The sequence below is a fragment of the Amblyomma maculatum genome, chromosome 3 (assembly GCF_055883805.1).
Source record: "Amblyomma maculatum isolate TAMU_Amacu chromosome 3, ASM5588380v1, whole genome shotgun sequence".
NCBI classification, from domain to species: domain Eukaryota; kingdom Metazoa; phylum Arthropoda; class Arachnida; order Ixodida; family Ixodidae; genus Amblyomma; species Amblyomma maculatum.
Genome location: NC_139346.1, coordinates 222,834,812 through 222,862,408, shown reverse-complemented (window position 1 = coordinate 222,862,408; position 27,597 = coordinate 222,834,812). Strand labels below are relative to the sequence as shown.

At 48.2% G+C, this 27,597-nt stretch overlaps 1 long non-coding RNA gene across 1 annotated transcript in view; it reads right to left on the bottom strand.

The window, feature by feature from the left end:
- The window catches only part of LOC146197782 (uncharacterized), a 67,140-nt gene that overhangs the window by 6,882 nt on the left and 32,661 nt on the right, over positions 1–27,597 (bottom strand). Inside the window, exon 5 of the long non-coding RNA XR_014705682.1 lies at positions 14,418–14,656. This is a non-coding gene — a long non-coding RNA (uncharacterized LOC146197782). The remainder of the gene's footprint in view (positions 1–14,417; positions 14,657–27,597) is intronic.

Here is a 27,597-nt window from a genome sequence, read left to right as displayed (position 1 = left end):
GTGGCTAAGCACTGCAGCAGCTGCAAGGAAGGTGACGAAGGTGACAATAGGAGTGCCTGCCAACCTTTGTACAATGAGTGTATGATATTAGGAAGCCATCGTGACCAGTTCACTAGAGAGGTGGTGGAAGCACAAATGATAGCGAGGCTCTCGGAAAGTTGTATAAGTGCACCATCTGTGGCATTATCAAAAAAGAAACAGCTTATCTCGAATGCGAATGGTAATGCGACCCTGTAGTAGTGTGAATTTTATGTTACTCATGATCTGTGTGTCTTGATTTCTATCTCTGCCTTCCAGTGGGATATATATACCGGCTGGACAAGCAATAAAAATCAGTTGTCAGTCAGCGCTGTTTGTCGTTATTGTGTTCTCTTGTCCCGTTTATCGCGCTGTAGATATGGAACACGGATCTTATTATCAGGTACAAAACCGACACATGCACTGAATGCGCCACCACTTGCTTTATCCGGCGTGGACAGCTGCTTCTCTTTTGTGTTGCACAGTGTTCCGGTAACGTGTTTTCCTTCTTGGGCTGCGTGGTATATTTGGCGTATTTTCGGCTGCAACCGGTGCGGCTCACGATGTTGCGGAGTCGAAAGCCACTAAACTTCGGAGAAAAACTTCGAATAATAGAAGCTGAGAAGCGGAAGGGAGCTACGAAAGCCAGCATTGGGCGTGACCTCAATATTCCCTAGTCTTTGAAAACCATCCTTGCCAAGAGGACACCATCCTGCACAACGCAAGCAAGTTCGGCCTCAATGAAAAGCTGCGAAGGACGGAAAGTTTGTTGCCATGGAGAACACAACGTGGAGTGGTTGTGCCAAGCACGCAGTTCGGGGATTGCCGTGGATGGTGCAATCAGTTGCGTTGTGCTTCAACATGGATGAATTCAGCGCATCGAATGGCTGGTTAGAACGTTTTAAGAAACGTAATGGGATCGTTTACAGCCACTGCTGTGGAGAAAGCGCTTCGGTCAGCCACTCCACAGCTGCAGTGGACTGCATCGTTTATGGAATTGATATTACCGGGAAACCTTCAAAACTATTTTTTTTTAACAGCTGCCGGCATGCGGCCTTATCACTGTGATTCTGGCATGCGTATCAATTCCGTATCCCATGTTTGTTCATGCTCGTTGTCGCAATACGACACATTATCATTTTCTTTGTCGCGAAAGATGCGCCGAGATCTGTCTAGAAGATTCCAATCACTTGCGTATGTTTGCACAATGTTCCAGGGTGCACTAGTAGCAGTTTGCGACGTCATCTAGATTGTTCTGAGCAGCCTTTAAATTGAGCGTAGACAAGTGTGACGGGCATTCTTTGTTCGACGATCAACGAGCACGTTTGTTGCTATCACCGCCACCAAGTTGCTTAGCTTTTTGCGGGCGCAATTCAGCCCAATAAAGAGTGTCTTCAGTGCAATCATCGACCCTTCATTTGTGTCGTCGACCTTGTCACCACTACGTGACATCTGGTGGAGGTGCTCAGCAGCCTTTGATCCTTCAAGCGAAGAACCCAGCCTTGTTCCTGTTACCCTGGAGGAACAGCCAAAAGGCCACCAAACCAGTCGCCGGCTTCAAGGGCTCCAACCTGAACACGGTCTGCTGCCGGACCCCATTCGATCTCGGAAGGCATCGACGCTGACAATGGCCCCAGCCTACAGCACCGGTTGTTTCCGTTCAACCCCGTGAGACCCCTGCTTCCATGTGCGACCGGACGAAGATGCAGAAAACTGGATGGACCTTTTTGACCGTGTGGCAGAATTCAATGGCTGGAACGATGCCGCGAAACTCAGGCAAGTCTACTTTGTTCTTTAAGGACATGCCCGAGTTTGGTTCGAAAATCATGAGGCAGCTATGAAAGATTGGGAGATTTTTCAAGGAAGCGTTTTTGACTGCCTTTTCAAGCGTCGTCCGAAAGGAAAGAGCCCAGGCCCTCCTTCAGTCGACTTCAACTTCCTAACAAGCCTGCCCTGGCATACCTTGAGGAGATGAAGCGCCTTTTTCGCTGCGCCGACCCTAACATAACCGAAGGTGAGTCAAATTTTTATATCATCATCATCATCATCCTGATTATACCCACTGCAGGGCGAAGGCCTCTCCCATATTTCTCCACTTAACCCGGTTCTGTGCTAGCTGCATCCACTTGACCCCTGCGAACTTCTTAATCTCATCCGCCCACCTAACTTTCTGCCGCCCCCTGCTACGCTTTCCTTCCCTTGGAATCCAGTTTGTTACCCTCAGCGACCATCGGTTATCCTCTCTTCGCACTACATGTCCTGCCCATGTCCATTTCTTCTTAATTTCTACTAGAATGTCGGTAACTTGAGTTTTTTCTCTGACCCACTAGCACGCTTTCTATCTCTTAATGTTACCCCTACCATTTTTTGTTCCATAGCCCTCTGGGTTGTCAACTTAAGTAGAACTCTCTTGGTTAGCCTCCACGTTTCAGCCCCATAGGTGAGTACAGGCAAGATGCAACTGTTGTATACTTTCCTCTTGAGCGATACCGGTAAGCTGCTAGTCATAATCTGCGAGTGCTTACCAAATGCGCTCCATCCCAATCGTATTCTTCTTGTTATTTCCTTTTCGTGGTCCAAATGTGCGGTTACTACCTGTCCTAAGTAGACATATTCACCTACTACTTCCAGTATTTCGCTACCTAATGTAAACTGCTGTTCCTTCCCGAGGCTGTTGAACAATACCTTAGTCTTCTGCATATTGATTTTCAAGCATACCTTTCTACTTTTCCTGTCTAGGTCATCAATCACTATTTGCATAATTTTTATATGCGAGGCGTTAAAGAATCGCTTTTTTTGAAACGGAAGCATCTGCCATCGAGAAGACGTTGGACACCCGGATGCGCCACTACGAGCAACCACTTTAGCCGGAATACTCAAGCCACTACCCCAGCGCATCTGCAAGCGCAGACAACCTTCAGGACCTCATTCGGGAGATCGTGCGAGAGGAGCTCCGCCAATTGATGCCATCCTCGCAACAACCCCAGGTGGCGACGCTTGCAGACGTCGTCTGTGAAGAAGTCCAGCAGGCGCTGGGCGTTCCTCAAGCGACGTCTGCGACTGTTCCAGCACAAGAGACAACAGCGATGAACTATGCTGCTGTATTACGTCGACCTGCGGCCCGACGTGATGACTTTCCGAGCCCTCGCCCCTACCGTCCTGATCCTGAAAACCGCCCCTTGGCCCCTGCCCGCCAAGCCTACCAACGACCCCCAAACGCGACGCCTGGAGGACAGCAAACAACCGACTGCTCTGCTTCCATTGTGGTGAGGCAGGACACATCCTCCGTCACTGCCCGTACAGGGAGATCGGCCTTCGTGGTTTCGCTGTCGACGCCCCACGACCTCGTCCTGGCGAGCGACCACAGGAAATCAACGACTTCATGCGCAGCGGAGAGCACTCGTCGCCAAGGCGTCTGTCAAGCTCCCCGTCGCCGATTTGCGTCGCCGGGCCGCAGTTACGTGCAAGGACGGTCTCCTAGCCCCCATAGGAAAACTAAAGGCAGCAACCTTTGGAGGTGAGGTTGCTCAATGGCGAAAAGACGAAGATCCTCTGCCGAGGGCGACCACTGACGACGCAGCTGTTTCATTGCCGCTACCCACGACAACAACACGACCAGAGTGCAAACCGACACCGCCGCCCAGCGAAATAACGGTCTGCCCCGGCCATGACCTGAAGAAACGACGGAGCCGAGATCGGACACCAAGGCCCATGTGCAACGCGAGGACGCGAATAAGCGACCTTGAAGTTCATGACGGTCGCAGAGCCACTGCCCTAGTAGACACCGGAGCTGACTATTGAGTCATCAGTAGACCATTAGCCACTCAGCTTAGGAAAGTTACAACCGCTTGGGATGGCCCGCTGATTCGCACCGCAGGTGGCAACCTGATTACTTCATCGAGACGATGCACTGCAAGAATAACTGTAAATGGGCATACTTACCCTACCAACTTTGTGGTCTTGCAGCAGTGCTCCCGAGACGTGATTTTAGGCATGGACTTCCTAAATAAACATAGGGCTATCATCGACCTTTGATCCAAGCTCATCAAGCTCTCTGCAGACAATGCCATACCTACTACGACGACTTCGACGCAACACGTCGCTCTAAACGTCCTCGACGAAGAATTGACCATCCCCCCCCGATCAAGCGTCGCAGTCAGCGTAGGTAGCGCAGACATCGAAACCGCTGAAGGCATCGTCGAAGGAAATATCCAATTGCTCTTGGAACGAGGTGCCGGCATCTCAAGAGGCATCGCGAAATTCTGGAGAGGACAAGCTCAGGTGTTTACAGCACCCAACAAGCTTTCTAAGCTTTGCCCACGCATCACTGGGTATGCCGGCGGGGGTTGCAGCAAGAACGCGTGTCAACCTATGTGAACTGTGCAGTGGGAGAGGTTTACCGAATCCCCCTCTCTTGTGGTGCCTCATATGTTGGACAAACTGGCCGCTGTGTCAATGACCAGTTGAGGGAGCATGCTCGAAACATTGAAATTAAAGATGAAAACGGCAACCTTGTGCGGCACATTGCTTCTTGTAAGTGTAGGGCAGGATTTGACAAGACGACGATTCTGGGCAAAAGTGGGAGTTATAAGGCAAGACTTCTATTAGAGGCATATCATATAGATAAACTATCCGATCAATGTGTTAGCGATACATATGTACACATGTACTCGGCGGAATGTGCCTTTCTAGACATGTTTTTGTGTTGACTGCTACTGTTTTATCTGCCCCCTTCTGCGCATGCTCGATTTTTTCATATATAAGCTGTGTACTTCGGCTTGAATAAAGAGTTGGTAGTTAGCGCTCGTCAAACGTCTTATGTGTTCTTTGTCCTTTGTGTTCTTTTTTTGCGCTAAATATTTTACTTGCTGGTAACAAACTTCACCGAAGAATACCGGCATCTCAACAAGGGCACTACGATCGCTTTACTCGACGAATTAGCGGACCTCAAAGACGTACAGTAAAATTCCACTTGAACGAACGTCACTTAAGCGAAGTATTCAGTAGTACGAACTTTATTAATTTCCCCCGCCGAAGCTCCATTGAACGCTATGCAAACGCCCTTCATTTTAACGAACTTCAATTGTTGCTTACTTCAGTTATACGAACATTTTCTATAACGTCATCTTGTGTTTTCCACGCCATGCTGAGTATTTAAACCAGAACAATGTGCACTTTTTACTGAATATTTCGAGAAGCATATTTTATTAGCGCACGACAAAAGCTGGCCGTCATTTAGCTCTAAGCCTAATTGGCTATCTAAACAAGCTTGTATCCAGCGGAATCACAGCTATCTTTGCATGCTTAATTGGATCCACAGTCATAGCCGCCCATAGCCACAACTTCAGCCCTACGAAGCTTCTTAGCTCCAAGAAAGGCGTACTTATATATGCTGGTTAATTGTGATCTGTGGAAGGAATGATCTTGTTGGAGGAAATGAATGCCTCTGCTGCCCAGCAGACCGCTGTGCCGGACGAGGTTCACGGGAGCTTGCACACAGTGACTGAGGCCAAGACCACTGCAGTCCTAAGTTCAAAAGCGCTGCAAAATTTCAGTTCAGCGAACTTTCACTTTAGCAAACATTTTCCTAAGGTCCCTTGAAGTTCATTCAAGTGAAGTTTCACTGTATTCGCCCTCCACGACCAAGCACTGGAAGACGCACCGGACCAATTCCATCAGCCCACATTTGACATCAACCCGGCACTGACCCACAGCAGGAAAGACCAGATTCGCAGTCTCCTTCGAAGCTATAGGGAGTGCTTCTCGTCAGCATCGAAGGTACGACAAACACCACTGGCCAAGCACCGCATTATAACGGACGAACATACCCGACCTCTGCGCCAAAGCCCTTATCGTGTATCGCCGCGAAAATGCCAGGCCATTCGCAATCAAGTTGAGGGAATGCTGCAGGATGACGTAATCCAGCCATCGAACAGCCCCTGGGCGTCACCAGTCGTTTTGGTGAAAAAGAAAGACGGCACACTTCACTTCTGCGTTGATTACCGCCGCTTGAACAGCATTACTAAGGAGGATGTCTACCCGCTTCCCCGTTATCGACGACACTCTCGACCGGCTCTGCAATGCAAGGTACTTCTCATCTATGGACTTGAAGAGCGGATATTGGCAAATTAAGGTCGACGAAAGAGATCGCGAGAAGACCGCATTAATCACACCAGACGATCTTTTGAGTTCAAGATGACGCCATTGGCATCTGCTCCGCACCAGCCACATTTCAACGAGTAATGGACACAGTCCTGGCAGGCTTGAAGTGGCAAATTTGTTTGGTATATTTAGATGACGTAGTTGTCATCTCGTCAAACTTTGAAGACCACATAAAACGACTGCAGACAGTGCTGGAAGCCATCAAGTTATCGGGGCCAACAATAAAAGCAGAGAAGTGTCACTTTGCCTACGAAGAACTGCCGTTCCTCGGTCACATCGTTAGCAAGGATGGTATTCACCCAGAACCAGAGAAAACAGCTGCAATCGCAACAATTCCCACCGCCTGCTGACAAGAAAGCTGTGCGCCGATTCCTTGGGCTGTGCACTTATTATCGACAATTTGTCAGAAACGTTTCGCGCATCGCCGAACCATTGACGCAGCTTACAGAGACTGACGCACCTTTCAAATGGGAAGTGCCGCAAGGAGGAGCCTTTGACGAACTCAATCGCCGCCTGCAGTGCCCTCCTGTACTTGGCCACTTTGATGTAAACGCCGAGACCGAATTTCACACTGACGCGAGCAGTGTGGGCTTAGGAGCCGTTCTCGTCCAGAAGAGTGCCGCACTGGAGAAAGTAATCGCCTATGCTAGCAGGTCCCTCACAAAAGCCGAAGTCAATTACTCGACGACCGAGATGGAGTGCCTCACGATCATCTGGGCCACTTCTAAGTTTCGTCCATACCTATACGGCCGACCATTCAAGGTGGTAAGCGACCATCACGCGCTCTCCTGGCTGGCTTATTTGAAAGATCCCTCCGGCCGCCTTGCCAGATGGAGCCTACGACTTCAAGAATTCGACTTGACTGTAGTCTATAAGTCGGGCCGGAAGCATTCCCGACGCAGGCTGCTTATCCCGCGCTCCCGTCGACGCTTCCCCGAAGGACGATGATGCCTTTTTGGGACCGGTAAGCGCCAGCAGTTTCGCAGAACAACAGCGATCAGACCCTGAGCTGAAAGCGCTAGCCGATTACTTAGAAGGAAAGACCGCTTCCCCTCCTGGTGTGTTCAGGCGACAATTATCTTCGTTCGCATTAAGCAATGGCCTCCTCGTGAAGAACTTCGCGCCCAACAGGACTGCGCAACTCCTTGTAGTGCCTAAAAACCTCCACCAGAAAATTCTGCAGGCGTTGCATGATGAGCCCACAGCAGGCCATCTCGAATTTGCACAGACGCGTCGAATCCAGGAGAAGTACTACTGGCCGCGAATGCCTGCCGAAGTTGCCCACTAGGTGAAGACATGTCGTGAGTGCCAACGACGCAAGACACCGCCTATCAGACCAGCACGACTACTAAATCTGATTCCGCCCCCAGACCTGCCCTTTCAACAAATTGGGATGGATCTCCTCGGCCCCTTTCCAACTTTGTCTATGGGTAACAAGTGGATCATTGTGGCCACTGACTACCTTACCCGTTACGCCGAAGCAAAAGCACCACCAATGGTACCGCAGCAGAAGTCGGCAAATTTTTTGTCGAACAAATTCTTTTGTGACACGGCGCCCCAGAAGTGCTCATCACGGACAGGGGAACGGCGTTTACGGCAGAGTTGACGCAAGCCATCCTGGAATAGTCATACAAGCCATTGACAAACAACTGCGTACCATCCCCAGACCAATAGCCTTACGGAGCGCCTGAACAAAACGATAGCAGACATGATCGCCAGGTACGTCGACGCTGAACACAAGACCTGGGATGCCATCTTGCCGTACGTGATCTTCGCGTATAACACGGCAGTCCAGGAGACGACCAGAGCGACCCCGTTCAAGCTTGTGTACGGCAGGGAGACCACGACGACGCTCGACGCAATGCTGCCGCACGTAACCAACGAGGACAACCTTAACGTCGCCGCCTACCTGCAGCGTGCAGAGAAAGCCCTACGACTCGCACGGCTGCATATCAAAGACCAACAGCGCACCGACAGCCAACGATACAACTTATAACGACGCCACGCAGAATACAATCCAGTAGACCAAGTGTGGGTTTGGACGCCAATTCGTCGTTGCGGACTAAGTGTTGCGTCGATACTTTGGACCATACAAAATCATTCGCCGCGTCGGACCACTGGACTATGACGTCATTCCCGACGGAACGTCAGCATCACAACGGCGACGCGCACGCCCAGAAATTGTACATGTACGACTGAAGCCATATTACGCGCGTTAAAGAATCTGTGGTGTTAAAATTTGCATTGTTTATGTCTAAGTTGCTTTGTTTTGGAACATTGAGGCGATGTTTTTTTTTAAGGGGGAGTAATGCCGCGAAACCTTCAAAACCGTATTTGTTGTTTTTTTAACCGCCGGCATGCGGCCTTACCACTGTGATTCTGGCACGCGTGTCAATTCCGTATCCCGTGTTTGTTCATGCTCATTGTCGCGATATAACGCGTTATCATTTTTTTTTGTCGTGAAAGATGCGCTGAGATCTGTCTTGAAGATTCCGATCACTTGCGTATGTTTCCACAATGTTCCAGGGTGCACTAGTACAGTTTGCGACGTCATCTAGATTGTTCTGAGCAGCCTTTAAATTGAGCGTTGACGAGTGTGACGGGCATTCTTTGTTCAACGACCGACGAGCACGTTTGTTGCTATCGCCGCCACTGAGTTGCTTAGTTCTTTTGCGGGCGCAAGTCAGCCCAATAGTTTCTTCAGTGCAATCATCGACCCTTCATTTGTGTCGTCAACCTTGTCACCACTACGTGACAATATGAAGGTACAAGCTGTCCAACGTATTTAACACGGACGAAACGGGTTTTTTCTAGAACCTGCAGCCCGAGCAGACATTGACAAAGGAGAGCTGCCACGGCGACAAGCAAAGCAAAGAGCGCCTCACCGTGCTGTTCTGCGCCAATGAAGACGGTTCAGAAAAACTCGCTCCCTTTGTAATTGGAAAATTTGAGAAGCCGCGGTGATTCAAGAATTTGAAGAGGCTGCCGTGCCAATACAATTTCAACCGAAAGGCTTGGATGACTTCTACTATATTCTCTTCATTTCTGCAGCAGCTCGATACGAGGATGGGCACCAGGAACAGGAAGATTCTTCTTGTGCTGGACAATGCACCGTGCCATTGTCCAGGAATGTAGAAGTAATGTTCTTGCCGCCAAATTGCACCAGCCAGCTGCAGCCACTTGACGCCGGAATCATCAAGTGCGTGAAGCAGAAGTACCGCAAGTTTTGGGGGCAGCGTCGGCTGGCAGGTATGGAACGGGGCCAGGCAGACAGGAAGCTATCTGTCCTGGATGCTATGCACTACATAGCTAGTGCTTGGGACGCGATCTCCTCAGACACGATTGCGAATTCCTTTCGGCACTGTGGATTCAAGAGATGCGATACCTCCTCTACCACTGAAGCTGCAGCGTCGGTCGATGAAGAGCCCGAGTTTGGCACTCTACACCTGCCAGTGACCTTTGCTGATTACGTTAGTGCTGACAACGACGATGTCGCTGTATGTAGCGCAGCTGGACGAAATCGTCGACAGTATGTGTGCTGATGTTGCAGGTACCTCCGACGAGGAGGACGCGGATGATTCTACGGAGTTCAGCGTCTGTTCCAACCTACGCAGATGTGCTGCACAGCATCGACCACATTTGGCGGTTTGTTTGCGCTCACGACGAAGACTGCGACCTGCTGTCAGATGTCGCAAATCTTGAAAGGAAACTAATGCGTCGTGGCTGGGTAAATGTTCAGAAAAAATAACGGATTTCTTTTAAAGGTGAGAATAAAGGGTTACTCACAGTTCCTCGAAACAAATGCTCGAGTGCTTACATTTTAAAAATAATTCTTGACATTTTTCGATTATATGACGTTCGGATTATACGACGGTTTTGCGTGGTGCCCTCAAAGTCGTGTAATCGAGGTTCCACTGTATTTTACAATGGTAGATTTGCGTATAACTCGTGCTATGGTCTTTCCAGTTGTGATGTATGGAGCGAGAGTTGGACTGTGAAAAAGGCTGACCGCCGAAGAATTGACGCATTTTAATTGTGGTGCTGGCGCAGACTCTTGAGAATTCCTTGGACTGCCAAAAGATCAAATCAGTCGATATTGTCAACCATAAACCCTGACTGCTCATTGGAGGGTCAAATTCTAAAGTTAAAGCTCAGCTACTTTGGTCATCTGATGAGAAGAGAGGAGTCGCTGGAGAAAGATTTGATGTTGGGAAAGGTTGAGGGTCACCGGAGAGGGGCGAACGCGATGGTTAGATGGCATCCTCGAGGCACTGCAGATGAAGTTATGTGATGTTAGGAAGATGTTGAGAGACCGGAAAGTGTGGCGTGACATGGTCCATAGGGTCACGAAGAGTCGGACACGACTGAACTGAACTGAACTGAGATTTGCGTAGAGGCTATTGCCAAGTAGCAGTAGCCGCAGCAAGCCAACACTTGACGCTCTTTGTAACCCACGAAGGGCAGTATGCTTGCGCGTCATGCTATTTGGTTTGAAAAACGCGGCCACAACTTTCCAGCGAATGATGAATATGCGCTGCTATCGAGGCATCAGGCCTATGCTGCGGCATACATTGAGGACATCGCTATTTTTTCGGCTTTTTGGCAGAAACACCTGAATCATTTAAAGACTGTTTGGCTTACTCCGCGAGGCGAAGCTCAAGGTCAGCCCCGAGAAATGACTGGCTGGTGTAAATATATGAAAAACGGGCCGTTTTGTTTCATGGCATTTGTGCATTCAGGTGACACTCATCTGTCGTGCTCAACGGGGACCCAGCCAACCCGGCTTATTAATATCGGAGGTAAGATTACTGCTTATACTATTTTGTTTCGATAGCTATTCACTCTATACCATTTTCTGCATCTCGTTTGACTGATACAGATGTCGCGGATACTCAGCTGCTGACCCTAAAGACGTGGGTTTGATCCCGGCTGCGGCGGTCACATTTCGGTGGAGTCTCCAATATGGAGTGTTTAACCCCTACTTTTACGGAAGCCGAGCAAGAGAATTTGTGATCTTAAGCCCGTGACACTGAGTGCTTCAGATGACTGTTGCCTACACGTTATCGTTTAGAAAAATGTAAGCGAGTGCACTTGAGTGGATGAGCTCCCTGCAGCGTATAATATTCGACATGCATGTCGCTGCCAATAAGCAAATAACGCTCTTGCCATTCTGAAGCCTAGCAGAGAGCATCAGCTAGCGGTACTTAATTTATGTCTTCACTTCCAGCTGTAATTTAGTAGGAGCCCGTTGTGTCTCAGACGGTGCGGGCAGGGCAATTTATTTTACACAGCCCAAACTAACAAATGTAATCAGAAGGATGTACCGAATCACTACATTGGAAGTTAATAAAGCTATGACATGCATAACATGGGCTGTATCGCAAATCGTCTAGCGAGGAAAGCCTCACTTTTGAGCAATTTTTCTTGCTACCGTCAAGCCGTGGAAAGGTTAATGGTGCGGTGGGACACAAATGTTTGGTTAGGTTCAGTGGCGTCGCTATGGTCACCCGCGGCGCGCATTGAAAATGTGAGGTGGATGTGTGATTGGGTCGATGAGCGAGAAAGACGGGAGATAAATGAAGAAGACAACAGACTGCCGGAGAGAGATGCTGCCAGCGGTCTTCGCTTTGGAAAGGAAAGTGAACTACACACAAACAAAAAGAGGCGATGCGGCGGGTTAATGCAGGTGCTTCCAGAGTACACGCACATACTATCATGGGCAATATGAGCAGGAACACACAAGCGCATGGCCCTCGAAACCCACTTGGGGAAATTTGGCTGTTGCCGCTGTCGGAAACAAAGTAGAAAGGGCGCCGCGGTTCCGCTAACTGTTAGAACTCACCTTGCTAGCGTTGCCGCAAAGCGGCAGCTGATTGCAAGGTGCCGGCCGCTAGCCGTGATAAGGCGATTATGGAGCGCAGATCGCGGACCGTGCTGTCAGTAGTTCTGTGACAAATACCGCTGTTAACCCTTTATTTTCTATGTGGGCAAATTTAAAACGTTGACCAAAAAATATTCGTTCAGAGCATGCTTGACACACGTACACTCACAAAGAAAGAAAAGATAGCTAACAGTGGTATTAATTGCACAGAACTAGAGACCACTGTCCGCAATCTGCACTCCGTAAGTGTCTTATCATCGCTAGCGCCTTGCAATCAGCTGCCGTTTCGCAGCAAAGTGCCTGGGTTTCAATCAATTCTTCAGAGTACTCATTTCCCCTTTCTCAACTTTTTTTTTTTCTGCAGCCACTGCATACAAAAAGTGTACTTTGTGATTATAAATATCCCAAAGCAATCTTCTGCTTTTCTTTTACAGATCAGGAGTACAAGCATCCTGATGGGATTACAGCTGAAACATGTTGCACCCACAGTCTTCTTGAACAACGCGATGAGCTGCGCAAAGCGCTTTCCCCACCGCATTTCTTTTTTTCTGGCTGTTTGTGCAGCCGTAAACAGCGCAGTGTTGTTCAGAGGAAGCTTGGTAGCTGTCTGACATCGGAACTAGAAGCAATCACAGCGGAAAACAATCACACGCACATGCCAATGAATGCAACCATAGCCGTGGCCAGTAGAGACATGTGCTCCGCATGCAGTCCAGACGGAATGGGCAACATTGAGCGGCACGATACTCTCGCCGCCAGCAAGTTACTCTTGGCCTCTTGCCGCCTGGTTTGAGGCTTTTGACTGGAAGATGGCGCTCCCAGTGTTGAAAGGGTCTATACAGAGCCCGCTTGCTGAGCCGCATGGTTCTGTGCATTGACAAACAATCCATCACTGCCGCCCGACTGCCCTAGCCGCTCCCAATCCTCACGTGAAAGCAGGCAGTCTACTCCCTCGCGAGCTTGCTGGTAAGTGCGCATACGAGGTTTACAGCCTCCGGCTGTGCTATAACTGACGGTCGCCTCCTCACACCGACCACCAGGGTTACTAGTTTAGCCTCTAGTTTCTCCAAATGCTGACACAAGATTTATCTTGCCGCAAGGCTGCTGAAACTCTCCAGGAACGAGACTTTCTCTGACTACCGTAATTTTGCTACCGGTGTCTATGATCACCGTTGTCGGCACTCCAGCGCATTCTATATCTACTTGCTGTAGTTTCGAAGTATGCACTTCGAACAATCGGAGCGCTCTCATTTCTGCAATCAGCGTCCTGTCTAGGTGAGCTGGCGCTAAGGTCTCGGCCGTTCCCGTGTTGACGACTGTTACTTTTTGTGCTCGGATGCACCTGTCTGGTTTCTGCGCATTCTGAACAGCTCGGGAGCAGTCCTTGGCTCGATGGCCCACTGCACGGCACACGTAACACTGCGCGTTTCGCTTGTCACTACCTTTCGGGAGGGGTTCGGTTCTTCCTTTCTCGCCGTGAGCAGCCGCCTGTCGCACTGCGCGTCCCTTTCCCTTTGCCTGCTCGAATGTCTGCAGTATCTGTGACATCTCATCCAGTTTCACCCATCCTATCAGCAACGATGAGGGCTATCACAAAGATAGTAGTAAAAGTAGGTCTTTACGCGGGAGGGGAACTGTGCCCATGTTTCCGCCCTGCGTTTAATGGCACGTTCGAACCGGTCTAAGTACTGAGCGGGGTGAGCTTTAGTTTGCTTAACACATCAGTTTTCACTGACTCGTAGACGCTGCACTCATCACCAAGACCGCAAAGCAGGTACTGAACACGCTCGGTAAGCGCTGGCATGATCAAGTGTACGCGGCTGTATTCAGGTACATTGTACGCTGTGAATAGCCTCCCCACTTTATCGAACCACAAGGGTACGTCCGCGTCACACGGTAGCTTGAGTCCCTTTAGGACCTTGGCACACTGGGAGACCGGGACAAAGCCCGATCGCCGTTGCTCGTCGGATTCCGACATCACGGGGGTCTGCCCGTTGCACCCAATCCGACCTTTTTCAACTCAAGGCGTTCTCGCAACTCAATTTTGAACTTTTCCAATTGAAAATAGAGTTCCATGTGGCGAATTGCCATAACCTCGGTCTCGGTCAGTGCCGTTACTTTTCGTAGCGCGCCTGCCACCGCTCGGTAATCGCCACTTCTTCCGCTGGTCCAACCGTCGCATCCTGTTGTGATGCCCCAGCCGGCTGACCATTGCCCTCTAAGCCATTCTCCTGTAACATATTCTCCTCTGCCTGTCTGCCAGCTGAGCTCGCCATCATGCTTCTTGTCAACACAATACACCCGTTCTACACTTGAGCCATAACCACTTCAATGATACATAAGGAATCCCGCTCACCCGTGCTGGTGTCGGTAGTGGCTGACGTTGCTTCTCCGTTGTCGCCTTGACCGGGGCTGCGGGATGGACGACGCCTCAGGGTCGAGGTGCCAGGGTTCGTTGTTCCCTTGCTGGTACTCTGAGGTCGGCTCCCTCCAGGCCTCCCGAAACTGCTACCAGCTGGACGTCTCGTGATGTCTGGAAACTGCTGGATGAGGGCGATGTCCGCTCGGTGTCGTAGGTTGCCGAATCCTGCCGTGCTGCGCCAGTAATTTTATGCTCGTTCGTTGCCAATCTTTGGAGGGGCTGAAGCCTCTCCAAACGTGGTCATTCGGCAGTGAAGAAGCAGTAAACGATCAGGTGATGGTCAAGAGGAGAATTATATTTACAGAAGGAAAATAGTATACATTGGCAAACTGTAAATTACAGTAACAAGAGTCACACAAACAACTGTAACTTAAAGGAGAACAGACTCTCACACAGAGAAGTCGCTCTACAAACCCTTACTTTCCTACCGAGCGTTTCGGTTAAAGGCCTAGGGCCTGCAGATACGTGCTAAGCACGGAGCCTAAATCTTGACTGCCGAACATGGTCCGAGGATATCAACAAAGACCCGAGGGCAGTCACGTTAAGTGATCCACCCCGAAAATGAAACAGCCAATTAAATTATTGAAAAACATGCCACAACCCCAGTGGGTTGGGAATAATCTTGGACCCAGGTCCTTAATCACGCCAAATAAAAATACAACATTCAAAACACAAACTCTCTCCACTCGCCGGTCCCCAAATCCTCTCACACGGCGCCTGTCTTTCCCTCCCCTCCCCAGTGTGTTTGCGACGCGACCTTGCAGCTAACGCCTTTGTGAAAGAAACGCCGCGGGGGATCTGGAGACTAGGCCACCTAGCCGTCCCGTTCGAGGAAAAGGGGGGGCACTGTCCCAGAGCAGTGTACAGTCGTCGTTGCTCGCACCTGATGTCTGGCGACACAGCAGGAGGCAGCTGGGCTGATTCGCTACTTGGGAGGGCCAAGGGTCGCGCCTATTGTCGCCTTCTGCAGGACATTTAGCGAGCGCTTGTGGCCGTGCAAAAGGCTTCATTAACGGCGTCTCCCTACACCCATGCTTGGTGCCACGGCGGGAGATCGCTGGGTGAACCGGCAGTAAAGTGGTTCGCACAAGCGTGCCGCTATTGTTCCTGGCTGATAAGGATGCATCTGCCGTTCGCTTCCTCACAACGCCTCTGTGCGAAGGGACCAAACAAACCAAGCCTCCAAGATCCAACCAAGATCAGCCAAGCACCATGTGGCTTGGCTGATCTCACGCGATCCGCTGCGGGGAGGAGCTGCGCTATGCCGGCCGCGGAACGCTCGAAAATAGCGCAGTTTCGGTCATTCCACTTTGGAATGGGAGCAGTTAGGGATAAGGATAGATGGAGAATACCTCAGTAATCTGCGATTTGCTGATGACATTGCCTTGCTAAGCAACTCGGGGGATGAACTGCAAATAATGATTGATGACCTAGACAGGAAAAGTAGAAAGGTAGGCTTGAAAATCAATATGCAGAAGACTAAGGTAATGTTCAACAGCCTCGGGAAGGAACAGGAGTTTAAATTAGGTAGCGAAGTACTGGAAGTAGTAGGCAAATATGTCTACTTAGGACAGGTAGTAACGGCAGATCCGGACCATGAAAAGGAAATAAGAATACGATCGGGATAGAGCGCATTTGTCAAGCACTCGCAGATTATGACTAGCAGCTTACCGATATCGCTCAAGAATATACAACAGTTTGCATCTTACCTGTACTCACCTATGAGGCTGAAACGTGGAGGCTAACCAAGAGAGTTCTACTTAAGTTGAGGACAACCCAGAGGGCTATGGAACGAAAAATGGTAGGGGTAACATTAAGAGATAGGAAGCGTGCAGAGTGGATCAGAGATATAACTCAAGTTACCGACATTCTAGTGGAAATTAAGAAGAAAAAGGCATGGGTAGGACATGCAGTGCGGAGATATAGTGTTCTAGAATTGGGAAGTGTGCCGTCTTCGGCGCGCGGCAATGGCAGCGACGTGGTCGCCGGAGCGATGAAAAGCGTAGGTGGCGCTGTCAGCCGTAGGAGCGTATCACAAGCAAGCATGCCTCAGAGGAAACGCTTGGGGCGTCTGCTTCTGCGGCTCGTTTCCTGCGTGAATTTTGTTGCATCGCGTTGCTTCTTTGACTGTTGTACTATGGCGCGTTGTTGAGCGAAGAGCGATGATTGGTCAAGCAGAAAAACACATGTTTGCAGAGAGCACAGTAACAGTTCCGTTCGTCTCGTATGACTACCCCCCCCCCCCTTCTTTTACTGAATGCTCTGTTCCTTCCTTTCGTTCTTTCTTCTTGCTCATTGCGTGCTCTTTCTGGTGCCTTCCCTATTCGAACCCTTCCCTTCTCGAAATACACTCAAAGCATGGTTGACTCAAGGCATGGTTTCCTAAGCAACAGCACCACGGAAGGCCTTCGGCTAACTTAGCAGTCCACAGTCGACCTCGTTGACTGCTTATCTGCAAAATGCGGTTTTACATACATTATCACATCGAGACTAAGCCAAGACAAACTAGAAAACCTCTTCGGCATCGTGAGGCAATTTAATGGCTGCAACGATCATCCCACGCCAGCTCAATTTTTAGTGACAGTAAATGCCCTGGCATTTTACAACTTAGTGAAGCCCCCTAAGACAGGAAATTGTAATGCTGAAATTGTAAACGCCTTACTTGGAATTAGCCGTACAAGCGAGAAACCTACCCAGCTTCTTTCAAATCCTATTGATGAGCTTGACTGTTTGGTTGACGAGGGAAGGCTCGAGGACGTCGAAGCTACTTTGAATTCCCTTCCTTCAGATGACCACAGATACGTCACTAGGCACAGTTCTAGCCGTCTCATAGCTTATATTGCAGGATATGTCGCTAGAAAGTTCATGAAGAAGTCAAAATGCAGTACTTGCTCCGCTTATCTCATTTCAAGAAAATCGTGCGAGGCACAAAAAGAAGAAAATCAATTTATCTCAAACTTCGACCACGGAAGTCTTCTTTATCCGTCCTTGGAGCTTGCAAAGCTCGTGCACACACTGGAAGAGACTTTCACAGTTTTTTTTTTTTTAGTTCAAGAAAGATTAACGCAAATAGCATGCGTGAATTTGCTTTGTTTTTGCAAAGCGCAGAGGTTTCCAAGTTTGGTTGCCCTACTCATGACAAAGAAATGACACTTAACTTAGCGAACTTCTGCATCATCATGCGATTGCACTTTTATGCGAAGTCGCTAAACCAAGAGCAGACCTCTAAAGCAGAGCAGGTAAAGCACCTAAAGCTGAGGAGGTGCAAGCAATCGTGTTTGAGGAATTTAATCATCCTGCCTTTCTCTTGTGTATTTTCAAAATTTAGCAGCTTAATTTATTCACGGCCTAGTACAGTTCATTAATATTCTCATATAGTTCTGTACAGTTTTATACGTTTGTAGATATTCTTGCACTAAGTCGCGATTTTTTTTTTTTCCCGTCGTCCATTATGTGGTTTCGTTCACTGCTATGTGCTCTTATTCATTCATTTCGTTTTGAGTAGGCCTGCCAGTTCATATGTATTCGCCCACATTTAAATAAAGTCATCAGTAAGCGCTGGCATAATTTCTGTCTTCAAGCAATCTTCGCATACCTCTGTTTACATGTGGCGCAAAAAGTATTCTAGCCTAGCCTAAAACACCATTCACTGCATTTTCAGTACGTGCGAGCGTCGATGGAAGACTTCAGTCTAGCCTGCATAAACTGTGCATCCAATATTAAAAATTTACATGATCATAAAAATATGTTACATTCGTCATTGAACCTCCCGCTAGTGTTCGAGAAATAAAGCACCCAATAAGTTCAGGAAATATATCTTGGCGTTGCTTATCAGTTTGTCGGCAATCTGTATCTTACATTGCCTGTAATTGTATTGCCGTTCCCTGACGACGGCCGCTTATTTTATAGGGAACTAGTTGTTTTGTTCATGAACATAACCGTTTTAATACATTTAGACAAGCGTGTGGGAGCTAAAGCGACACAATTTATTGCTACATGCCTTCGGAGTCCGATTGAACTAGCGGTGACGAAGGCGGTTCACCCAGCTGTCTGCTCCGCGATCACTGCGCTCCTCCTGCACACAGCGCCCTCTCTCCTGTCATTGCTGAAACGACCAGCTCCCCTGCGGCAGACGGCACACTTCTCAATTCTAGAACACTATAGCGGAGCGGATAACCGATGGTCGCTTAGGGTAACAAACTGGATTCCAAGGGAAGGAAAGCGTAGCAGGGGGCGGCAGAAAGTTAGGTGGCCGGATGACGTTAAGAAGTTCGCAGGGGTCAAGTGGATGCAGCTAGCACAGAACCGGGTTAGGTGGAGAAATGTGGAGAGGTCTTCGCCCTGCAGTGGGTATAGTCAGGCTGATGATGATGATGGTGATTTAACTGCCACTGTGCGCTCTTTAAACACAATTTCAGCCCATTTACCGGTTAAATTCATCTTTGATTTTTATTTTCATGAAAGAAGAGACACTAAACTTGACAAAACAAGTAAAAACAAAAAAGCGGTCATTTTCGAAAAAAACCCGCGTTTTTCAACCCGCATATCCCCTTAACAGGAGTGTAAGTCCGACTATAACAGATGCATGGGCGAGTTGGTAATCCAAGAGTACAGACAGTGCAAAAAAAAAGACTCGTACATAAGTCATTTTTTTTTTTTGGTGCTGTCTGCAATCAGAGTATAAGCAAAACAAGTTTTATTTATATATTTTATTTATCACATACTGCAGACCAAACATGGTCCAAGTTTCCTAATTTCCTAATTACAGAGAAGTCTGCATTTTTATATTTCCTAATTACAGAGAAGTCTGCATGCAAAACGGTTGAGCGTACCGTATTTACTCGCATAATGATCGCACTTTTTTTTTTAAATACTGACTCAAATTTCGGGGTGCGATGATTACGCGGGGTAAATTTTCTACAAAAAATTTTTGAGCACCGAAAACGCAAACAAGTTGCAGGTCAGACGTCTTAGAACATATATCTCAATTACAACCAAAAATAAAAGCTGAGTAAGGCTTACCTTCGCAATAAACACGCACATTAAGCATCACATGGAGTGCACAATGCCCATTTATTTTTTTTCGTCAGTACTCTAATCAAAGTCTGAATCCTCGCCATCCTCGCTTTCACTGCTGCACGACTCATCGGAAACGGCAGTGTCGTCGCTGGGAGCATCTTCACAATCCCACAGGAAGTCATCTTCCGTTCCATCCAAAGCGTTAGATATGCCTGTCTTCTTAAAACTCTTAGCCACTACCTCGTCGGGGATACTGCTCCACGCTTCTGTGATCCACGAGCACAGCATCTCCACGGATGGCCTTCTAATCTTTCCGCTCGGCGTCAAATCATGCTGGCCCATCGCCATCCACTCAGCATAAAGTCATCGAACGTTGTCCTTGAACGGTTTGTTCAAAGACACGTCGAGAGGCTGCAGCAGCGAAGTCAGGCCGCCAGAAATGACTGCAATGTCCGTGCGCAGCTCTTTCAGCTTGGCACGCACGCTGTCCACAAGGTGACCCCTAAAACTGTCCAAAACCAGAAGCGAGGGAAGCAGAAATGCTCCTGGTCTTCTTCCCCAAACAGTCTTGATCCAGTCGACCATCAGGTCTGCAGTCATCCACCCTTTCATCTGTGCACGTATATGGATGCCACGGGGAAAGTTTCCTTCGGAATAGTCTTCCGTTTGAAGATCACGTATGGTGGCAGCTTCCGCCCGTCGGCCGTCACAGCAAGCATGACTGTGCATCGCTGTTTTTCTGCCCCAGACGTCTTCACGAGGACGCTCCGAGCACCCTTCTCGTTCACAGTTGTATTCCGGGGAATGTCGAACGTCAGTGGAGTTTGATCGGCGTTTCCAATTTGAGACATGAGGTAACCGCATTTTTCGCGAAGCCTAGTGACGAAGTGATGGAAGTCTATCACTTTGCTTTCATACGCGGCTGGGAGCCGCTGGCACTACGACGTCCGCCACCTCAGGGAAAGTCCATTCCGTTGCATAAAGCGAGTCGTCCAACCGGAGCTAGCGCGGAAATCCTTTGCGGCGATTCCCAGCTTCCTGGCAGTTGTGCGCGCCTGCGTCTGTATCATTTCTAATGACACTGCACAACCATCCTTGCGCAGGTCCCTCACGTATTCTAGGACCGCCTCCTCAACACGAGGGAACTTGCCCGTTTTGGGTCCACGGAAAGCCCGCCGTGTCTTGTTCGTAGCCATCAGCTTCTCACGCTGCTTCTTCCAATAGCGTATCCTCATTTCGTCCACGCCGAAATGCCTACCAGCAGCGCGGTTGCCATGCTCCAGTGCATAGTCGACAGCCTTGAGCTTGAACGCGGCGGTGTAACTGGCATACCGCCCCATGGTGAAATGGCGTAAACTCGCACAAAAACACAAAGCACGCTACTACGCTGCCGAATTGCAAAATGGCGAACGCCGCAAAGCATGGAATCATGGGAACTCCAACGTTACTAGACTAGGTTGGGAACTCGTCGGAATGCATTCGCTGCGGGATGACTGCAGATCAAACACCAGGCGGCTCCATGTTCGGGGTGCGATCATTACGCGGGGAATTTAAAAAATGGAATTTTGACCTCAAAATTCAGGGGTGCGATCATTACGCGGGGAATTTAAAAAATAGAATTTTGACCTCAAAATTCAGGGGTGCGATCATTTTGCGAGTAAATACGGTAATAGCGTTTTGCTGTTAGCATCTGCCCGAGACACAACACAATTTCATTACCATATATTCCTGCATATAAGTCGACCTTTTTTTTTTTTTCAAATGTCCTTCCAAAAGTTGGGGGGTCGACGTATATGTGGAATCTTAGTCTGCTTATATGCGGGGTCAAAAGTAATTACGACCGAGCCACGGATAATATGACGCCCCGTGCACTCGTAATTCCATAAAAGTCGTCATGCACAATGCGAAAGTGGATCTGCTTTAAAAAAAACTAATTTAATCGAGATTTGCAACGTTGTGTGCATTTCGCCATTTCTTCTCGTCGCACCACCTGGACACTAGCCGACGTGACAGCCAACAGCGGTGTATGTGGTTTGTGCCACTCGACGGACACCTTGCAAGATGAAGCCACAACCTCGGCAACAGTACAGCGCTGCTTTCAAGCGGCAAGTCATCCTCTACGCCGAGTCGGAAAACAATGTCGAAGCAGAGCGGAAGTTCGACGTCTCAGAAAAGTGCGTGAGAGGCTGGAGAAAACAAAGAAGTAAGCTTTTTGCGCGTGCTGCTACACACCGTTCCTTTCACGGGCCGAAGTCCAGACAATACCCTGCCATTGAGGAGGCGGTTCAAGATTGGGTTCACAACCAGAGAAGCAAGAGATTGAGTGTTTGCTACAATGGCATTGAAACAAAGGCACGCGCTGTCGCGGAGGAGATGTGCATCCTGCGTACCGAGTTTAAAGTGTGTAAAAAATGGGTGAAGAATTTCATGAAGAGGAACGGCCTAAGCCTAAGGCGACGAACGACCGTATGCCAACAGTTGCCCGAAGCCTACGAAGAAAAACGGAGCGCCTTTCTGCGCTATGCGAGTGACCTGCGGGCAACACATTCATTCCTGCTTGGTCAATTGGCAACGGTGACCAGACTCCAGTCTGGTTTGTATGCCTAGCAATAGGACCGTGTCCGCAAAAGGGGAGCGCCAGGTCCGCCTGCTGACGAGCAACACGCACAACCGCTTCACGGTCATGTTATGCTGTACAGCAGATGGGCACAAGCTACCGCCATTTACTTAAGGGGGGACATGGCTCTTAGAGCTATTTTTCTTAATTTTCGATCAAACTTGATAAAACTAGGTAATCTGATTCAGTTTCTTGCGCTGATTTCAAATATATAAATATTTTTCCAATTGGCCAATTAGTTAAAAAGATAGATAAAATTAATTGTTCACAATTTGCAGAAACAATGAAAAAGTAACCACACTAAAAAAATTTCATATTGACACTTTGCTAGGTACTAGAAAGCATAATGTATACAATGTTAGGAGCACTTTTTTGATAAAACTAATATTAGCGATGATATAGCATTTCAAAGTCCACCATTCAAATGTGGGTGTCCTACTGTCTGACCTAGAGCAAAATTTAAAAATTTTTAAGCTACATGCCACATCAAAATTATGGTTCTACCTCCATTGAAGGCAGAGATATCGCTTCTGCAAATAAGCAAGAAGTCAAGAATCGGTGTTTTGAGAAAACGAGAAAAAAGAGATTGGCTCTCTTTTAATCAAAAATGTAGAGAAAATATTACAATAATGTAAGTGACTAGAAGGCACCAGGGATGTAGTCAGACTGGCTATGGCCACCCAAATGGCGTTTTTTGAAACTGTGCTGCATGTCCGCAGTGGTCGTGCACTTGTTTGCAGATGCCACTGCTCGGCGGTGGTCTGTCACCATCTGAGAGTAGGGTGGTGTTTCTCAGGTTGTGCCGTTGCAGTGATCTCTGGAAGAGTGTGAGAGCAGCCTCAACTTCCATTTCACCAGCCTTCTTGGTGGTGTTTTTCTGGCATGCATGGGTCTCCTTCCAAGCCTTGTATGCCGGGTCATCTTGGCTTGGGGAACGCTTGCAACCAACGCAAAAATTACTCAGAACCACGTAATCGAGAACCAGTCCTGTAAACAGCTCGATGACCGTGCCGACGCCGATATGGGAAGAGTGGCCGCGCGTCATCCAGGAACCGTCGTATGACACAGCAATGTTTCCGGGATTTGCAACCTGCAATTTATCGTATAGATCCCGGACCGATTGCGCGAAGAGACGTTTGCTTCTCGGCAGCAAGTGCTGCCGCGGGCGCCAGCTTCTTCTTCACATACCTTTGCCAAGTTTTGTTGTGGAGGCCACGGTGCGAAATGTCCATGATCGCAATAACGTCCTTGAGTGCCGTTTGTCGATTCCCGGTGGCTTGCATCGCACGCGCAGCAAGGACATTCACAACGAACGGGTTGCACTTCTCTTTTCCGTTCACACAGGGCGAGCTCCACGCCGACGCAACATCACCGCAGCACGCATACTCGATAATAATCTTTATGGCGAGGCCATATTCACGTCTCCCGTCTTGATGTCCGATGGAGCGGCTGCAATATCGTCAGCGCGAGTGAAAAAATCCATCTTTCGCTTGGTGGGCGGTGTTGAAGAAAGCACTTGTAGCTTTTCTTGGGCTTCCATTTCTCTCTGCAACCAACTCCGTACGCTGCAATATTTCGGTGTCGCGCCAAATGCGGCTGCTGTCCGGAATGCATTCACTTTTTCTGTTGGCGGCGGACTATTCTCGACGCAGGCCGAAGGAACTGAGCGTCTTGAAAATGTAGGCCGATCGTTTCTTCTTTTTGCCGAACTTGTGACTCGTGGCAAACTTCGGCGTTGCTTCAGACATCGTGCCGCACTCGTCACAACCCTACGACTGAACTAGGAGAGATGTGTCGCCTGCGGAGAAGCAGACGACGGGAACTTTGCGCGGCCAGTCACAGCGCGCTTTTCAATCATGTGTGCTAGCTCGACGAATAGAACCGCGCATTTTAACTTTTTTTATGCTCGGATTTCAACGTCACCAGTAAGCCGGCGGAAGCACTTGTGGCGGGAAATGGGAAAAGAAAAGCCGCTCTTTCCAACGAGACCAAGATGGCTGCGATCGCGCATGTAGAAAACGACCTACGCGCCTCGGAAAAAAACGTTTTTTTTTGCGGATTTCAGCTGACAGTGATGCTATAAATTGATTGTGTGGCCCCAAATACTGCATCACGAGATATAAAACCTGGCAAATTAAAGGAATAATAGCTACAGATTCTGAAAATGTCAGTTTCAAAAAATCAATTTTTTCGAGATTTTTTCGTCTCAAAGAGCCGTGTCCCCCCTTAAAGCGGTAGCGGACGCGGGATGCGACCTGGTCATCATTCCGGGCGGATTGACACCTATTCTTCAGCCACTGGATGTGGTGCTGAACAAGCCATTCAAAGACCGCATCATCGGTACATTCTACGACGAGTGGCTCCAGCAAGAAAACCCAGACACCAACAGGGCGGCTGAAACAAGCTTCTTCGGGCGAAGTGGCTCAATGGGTCAACGATACCTGGTATGGCTACCAACAGATATGGTCTCCGCGGCGTTCTCCACGTGCGGCATCTCGGCAACGCTTCCGACGACCAGCGGCAGCAGTGGCTCATAAGATTATGATCGCGACTGTGTCCTTACAAGAGACAACAGATGTCTCATGAATGAATAAATGTTTCTTTATGACTCAGCCTTCCGAAATACTTATTGGGCGAGCTAGGACCGTAGGGTGCGGCAGCGTCGACCTAAATTCGGAGTAGAACTTTTTTTGCCCGAAGGGGGTCTCAAGTTGGGGGGTGAAAACTCCCCTTATTTTTTCATATGAAGTTGCTAACTCTTCCATAGAACGCGTGGAATCATATAAGTACCTTGGAATCACACTTTGCAGCGACCTTTCTTGATGTACACATATAACTAACATCATATCATCTGCAAACAGATCTTTAGGCTTCATAAAACGTCACCTACGTCATGCGCCTCAACACGTAAAACTTTTGGCATATAAAACACTGATCAGATCAAAGCTTGAGTACACCAGTCCAATATGGAATCCATCTCAGATATACTTAACAAATGCGATCGAATCAGTTCAAAACCGCGCCATCCGTTTCGTGCATCACGCATACTCGTATTCCATCAGCGTTTCATATCTAAAGGAAAATTCCAGTCTGGATAACCTTTTACTTCGTCGCCGCATTGCCAGTCTGTTTACTGCACAAAATTCTAAACAGTTCACTAAATCAGGCACCTTACATTGTGCATCGCAGCCACATACCTCATCGTGCTTCGCATCCATTTCAGATAACTCGGCCTGTTGCTCGCACCAAAACTTTTTCAGGTTCTTTTTTTCCCCGAGCAATTGTGGACTGGAATGCCCTTCCCCACGAAGTCGCCGCCCTCTCATGCCAATCTTCATTTAATGATGCCTTAAAAATTTATTTTCAAACACCATGACCTGTGCTTGTATTTTCTCATGTCTGTAAACCCACCCCTTATGTAATGCCTCCAAGAGAGACCTTTAAAGAAATAAAGTGAAGTGAAGTGAACTTATAATCGGAGTCGACTTATAATCGGCAATATACGGTACATGCTGTGACCTGGCCCAAATGGCTAAACAGCTCTTTCACACACTGAAAGCATTGAAATAGAATATACTTGTATTCAGCTGCTACTGTGTTAATATCTGTTCAAAACGTAAAAGAAATGGAGAAACTGTGTTGCCCCCACAGCGGTGGTTCTGTGGATAAAGCTCTTCACTGCTGAGCCAGAAGACATGGGTTTGGTCACGGAACCTATGGCCGCTCTTCGATGAAGATGAAGGCGCTTGTGTTTTATGCGATGTCAGCACGCGTTAATAAACCCCAGGTATTTATTAAATTTCCAGAGCACTTCACTACGACGCACCATATAGCCGATGCCACTTTTGGACTGATAACTGAGTTGTCATGCTCCAAGCTAGGATTTCTTTGCTGCTGTTTCTTCCTTTGGCATGTACGACAATGTACGTGAAAGATTTAAAAAGAATGTATCATGCTTGAAACGCAGGCGTTACGGTTTGATAGGATCTAGATTTTCCAGGGATAAAATGAAACGATCCTAATGTGGCGGTATTTATAAAGCGCAACAAAACTTGCCTGCTGTTAGCTGGTCGACTCAGATGCGCACACCGCGATAATTTGTTTGTGTTAATGGCACACACCACGCAAACGACCGCACAGCCTAATTGGTGAGGTTCGAAATGGCTGGCATGAAGGAATAAGAGCTCACTGGAAGTGGAATTATATGCGAGTTGTACGCAAGAGTAATGCTTGCAATTGTTCAGACATTTTGTCATCAGTAAGGCACCAAAATGGCAGCATTATAGCACAGTTACATGCTGAGCTCCAAACACAGTTAATGTGAATGAACTAAATCCCACTAATAACTAATCGATTTTAACTCTACGAAAATGTAAATAAACTTGCTCAAACACAATCGTGCCATGAAAATATTTTTGGCAATATTGTCTAGCTACCGAATGCTTGCTGAACGTGGCTACCAGGCAAGCGGTCCCGCAGTCCCCAAGGAAGTGCCCGCATGGCGCCGCGCCCATCGGCAAAGAATGGCCGAGCCCGGGAGCAGCTATAAAACTGGTCTATAGCCACTGCCAAAGAAATCTGCAACCAAGCTGAAGCAAAACAAAATGACATCGAAGAGCTGTGTATTCAAGAGTGGAGGAAGAAAAAAAAAATCTTGAAACAATTACCCGGGACAGACAAGCGTTTCGTGGCCTGAAGACTAGATTCCACTCCCCCCCTTTTCAAATTTTGTAGCAGGAAAAATGGCATTTTGTAGCAAATATGTGAGCTTTTGTAGTAAAAAAAAACGTTTTGTAGCATAATTTCAAATCTCAAGATGCTTAAATAAAGAAGGCTTGTTTTATTTCTGGAACCCAATTGCTCAGATGGCTATAACGACCACAGCCATGCAAAAACAAGCTTCAAGTTCAAATGCAGTTTAAAGTGTTGTTCTTTCCTCAAAAAGCCCCAAATTAGGCAAACAAGAGGTTTTGCTAAAAACAAAGCCATTTTTATTCAGAGGGAAGGCATAATGAGATATGCAACAACCCTATAAACACTGTAGCCTTGGAAAGAAGGTAGTTAGCTGTCATAATATAAAAACTCCCTGCAAAAATTCAGAACTGCCGCTCCTTAAAACTGCAACTTTAAGGCACTATTTCTTTTCTTGGTTTGGTGACTCCAGCTTGGACAATGCCAGTACGAGCCTTTCCTGTCCATTATTCAGAAGGGCTTGTCCACTCACAACGTCTCCAAAATTTTTAGACTTAATGCCTTTTGTGAAAAGCAGCTCAGCATTGGTGCTCATATTCCTGGCTAGCCTGATACTTCCTGTACCTTTTCCTGATTCTGACCTCTTTTCTGGGTGTCCTAGACCTGTACATCAGGGTAACGTCGATGCGCCTTTTTCCTTCAAGACCCGTGCTGATAGGAGGGAAAGGAAGAATATTTTTGCAGATCCCGAGAGGAGATTTTCTTTTTTTTTTCCCCCTTGAAAGA